We start from the raw sequence: 4,306 nt of genomic DNA, 5'->3' as shown, positions 1-4,306 counted from the left end.
CGCCGCCGCCGCTGCTGCCCTCCGCCGGGCAGGGCTCGCTTTAGCGGGGGGCCCCCGCCGGCTCCCCGCGCGGTGGTGCCCGGTGGAGCGCTTTCCCGGGGGTCTTGGCACCGTTTCCCCTCCCCGCGTCCGACCGTACCCGCCGCGGAGTCTGAGCGGTGGGAGGGCTTCGGGCGTGTGCGGGAGTTGGGGGTACCGGCGGGGCGCTCCCGAGCCCGCTGCCGGGCACAGGAACGCCGGGCAGGCGGGGGAGCCGGGCAGCGCGCTCCAAAAAACCGGGCGGGCACCGGGAGGGGTCTGAACGCGGGTGCGAGGGTCAGCATCTTCCCAGTGACAAACAGCCGTGGAGGAAAGCATCCATGCTTGCACATTATGTGCGCATGCTGAAGTGAATGCATACCCGTTCCTGCTGGGGGGCGGCAGGAGGGGCGGTGGTACCCATCGCTGGTCCCCCCACCCCCGACGAGAGCAGCAGGGGCAGGTTTCCAGCAGGCCGCTCTGAGGTACCTTGAGTCTCAATGCGCAACACGATTTATAGCTTCCTGTCCTAATCAGTGTTTCAAGTAAGAAAATGTTTGTATGTATGTATTGCTCAGGTGCTCCCGTGAGGTGAGAGTAGGAATTCAAAAGACTGTGCAAGAGCTATAACTACTTCTGAAGAGTGTACCCAAAATAGATGAAAAATACTATTTCCTCATAAACTTACCATGTACGTGAATCTCACAGTTCCCACTGACTCTAAAGGAATAGTTCTGTTTACAGTTCTGCGTGTTCTGGGTTAAAAATTAAAAATGGAACCTCAACATCATCAGTTTTCCAACTGAAAGTGCTGCCTGTACCCATCTAATTCTAACCTGCACTTCTCTGACATTGCTTTTTCAGGATCTTTATCTGTTACAAACTGGATTCCATTCAGGAAAAAAGATCTTCATCTACACACAGCAGTTGTCAGGATGATCGAACTGAGGAATTACTGTGTTGTTTTGTACCTGTGATAATGTGGCCCTTGCATCTACGCTCTGAACTATACTGACCATGTCCACACTGCTTTTCACACTATTCTGATCAGGCTGTCCATTCACCCGCATGCTTTATTGTATGTAAGCTTTATTGTGAGTCAGACACTCCAAAATTACTGAGGCTGGCTGGCCAAAGCTCCCCCAAAAGTGGGCAGGTGAGGAAAAAGCATGAGTTCACACGAGTTCAGAAGCAGTAATGACCACTGGACAGGGATTCCTTTAGCCTGCCTCCCATCCCAGTTAATACTGCATCTGTATGTAGCATATATAGAATAAACAGGCACTTAGTTCAGTTCATCAGAACAGGCCTCTAACAGTGCAAATTCTGAAAAGGGATTTTTTTCAGTGCCAATCTCAGAATGTCATTTGATTTCTGATCAGTAAAAACGTACTAAAAACACATTTGAGAAATAGGAAAATGCCAGGTAGGAGATAACTGGCACAGAAGTGTTAAGAAGACATGAACATTGCTAATTCCAGATATGTCTCAGAGTCATTACAGAGCAACAAGGATGGCACAGCAAATGCTGAGCATATAAGGGGAGTTACAAAGTGAAATTCTAGGTACACGGTGTCCTAGTAGGGCCCTTGACTTTACAAGAAAGGGCTGCTTTTGTCCAGGCTCCAAGTAGATGTCTATGTCCTCTCAGACATTCAGAACATCAGAAGGCATAACTCTGATGAATAAAAGCAATTTATACTTTGCTGCGTTCCCTTTAGCCTTTATAAGTACATGCTTCCTTTGATCAGGGCTACACATCTCTCCATGATGGTGGAAGAATAGCTGTTCCCGAGTCGCGTCTTGTGACAGGAGAAGATTGGACTCAATCACATAATAGATATAGTTCAGAAGGGACCACAGAATATCTACTCCAAGTATCACCACAAATAACAGGCCTTAAACACAGATCCCAGCATCCTCAGGCAGACTTACAATCATAATAAAAAAGCAAAGTCCACCAACAGCAAAATGCACAAGCCACAGGAATGGATTAGGAGGGGCCAAGCAGTGATCTGGGTCTAAACCTACTGCATTTATAAGCATCCTATGCCATGGCCTCTTGCCCCATGCTGGGTCCCTAAATGCAGACATAGAGCTTCTTCTGGGCATGAGCTAATTAGATCCCCAACACTCGTATCATCAAGCACATGGAAAGAAAGGTGAGACCAAATTCTAAGACAGAAAAAAGGATCTGTAGAGGGTATCTCAAAATTGTTGGGTGAGTATTTTTTAAAATCTGCGTCACCACAGATATTGAACAACAAATAATGTTATTTTTCATCTTACCGTACTCACTGGAGGCATCGAGGTCCTCGTATCTTCAGGATATGTCCCATATCTTCAGGAAAACCCCTGAAATACAAGGGAAAGTGGTTTAGGACTGGCAGAGAACTGGAGGAGAGGCAAACAGGACAAAGGGGCTAAGAGGGAAAGCCCATGACCAAGGAAAATGCTAAAACCAAATTATTGAAGCAGGCCAGGAGATCAGTGTTTTAAAGAATGCTCTTTGAGAGCTATTGCACGACATCCACCTCCTCCCCCTTTGGGATCCAGCATATCTGTATCAAGGATAAAGTCCATTAGTCTCAGCTTTCAAGGTCCTGTAGAGCTCACCTTCCTCAACAGCGGTTTAGCACAAGACCTTCCCACGGCACTTCTTTCTGTCCTGGCAACAAAAACAGCGGCCTGGAAAAGTGGGAGGTTCTCTGAACTCTCCTTCCCAACTGTTATGATGAAACCACATGACTCCAACGTCTAAGATTCTTCAGTGGTCACAAAGAGGACAAGTTGATCACAGTCATTATGAGGTTTTGCAGAAACCCAAACCCTCAGAGTTTAGCAGCTGAGTATCTCATTTTCTTTAGTTAAGACCCATACAGCCTGCACTGTTTACACACTATTTATGCATTTCCACTTTTAGGAAGACAAACGGTTTTCAGATTTTTAGGATTTTTAGTTTAGTTCATAGTTCCTATACTGTGAAATCCCATTCTTCACTGTTTTTAAAATCTACAGAGGATCTAGAAATCATGTGTAATAGATTCCATATGCACACGAAGAACACCCCTGGAAGGCCAAAGCACTAAATTGCCCATAAATGGAAAGCACAAATTCTGCAAACGTATAAATTCATGGAGGGCACAAAAAACCCCAGACAATACACATTTCCCTCACCAGCATCCATTGAGAAGGACTCAGCATTACTTTGAAACCCAACCACTGTTCTATGAACAAATAACGAAAGCAAACTAAAAATGTTTTACAAATACTGACCTTTCCACTCACTGAACCAACATGCACCATCAAGTAATTTTAATCCAAAAGTGTACAGGACATGCAAAACCAGCATCACACCAGAAAAAACCCAAGCAAAATAAACACCAGCGTGCACAGCTCAGGAGGTCATGTCACTGCGAATGTTCCTGTGCATCACTAGCCTTGATTAAAAAAACAGAGTGAGGCCAGAATCAGTGATTTCCCTCAAAGCAGATGCCCAGGGCAATTCTGATAGCATACCCGCAGTGACAGCCATTTGATAAATGGATCAAAATATACCAAAAATCTCAATGTGCCTGTCACAGGAGAGCTGTCTTGCTTCTCACTACTGCTGGTTACTACAGGTCTGCAGCACAGTCACCTCCTTCCAACTGATATTTGTTCCAAATGCCCCCAAACAGAATAAAGCTTCCTCCTGAAGCAATTATTCTGAATCTTCACCTTCCTCTTGGAACTCCTCATCCACATCTGTATCCGTAGTTTCCTCTTGCAGCTGTAGCTATGAGTGTAAAACTGCAGCTGGAATTTTTCAGTAGCACTAAAACTGACTTGAAAGCTGCCACTTCTCTCTGTCATTCTCTTCTGCCTCACCAGGCTCTTCCCAACTCAGATATTCACTTATTCTCCATCACAGCACTTACATGTGAGTCATTATGAAGGTCTTTGTCCTGATGTTCAAAGCCTTTTACAGGACTAGGTGAGGTCACCTCAGGCAAGCACAGGGAAGAGCTCCAGCTCATCACGATATACACCACCAGCTGCTAGAGCCATGAAATTCGTAGCTTATGCTCCGGAATGGAGACAAAAATTCCACAAGACCAGGACCTAACTAATGGAGCTCACTTCCAGAAGAGATTAATGCAATTAAGAGGACTTTACACTAAAGTTGCTGGAGGAGGGGAACCTCAATCCATCCTACTCCTACCAGTTTGATGCCAGTGCCAGCAATAGACGCCCAGAGCCTGGAGAGGGATCACAGGTCAGCAGGAGAGCACATGAAGAGCAGCAC

This window comes from Haliaeetus leucocephalus, unplaced genomic scaffold (assembly GCF_000737465.1).
Source record: "Haliaeetus leucocephalus isolate CR32 unplaced genomic scaffold, Haliaeetus_leucocephalus-4.0 Scaffold964, whole genome shotgun sequence".
NCBI classification, from domain to species: Eukaryota; Metazoa; Chordata; class Aves; order Accipitriformes; family Accipitridae; genus Haliaeetus; species Haliaeetus leucocephalus.
This window is presented reverse-complemented; position numbering follows the sequence as displayed.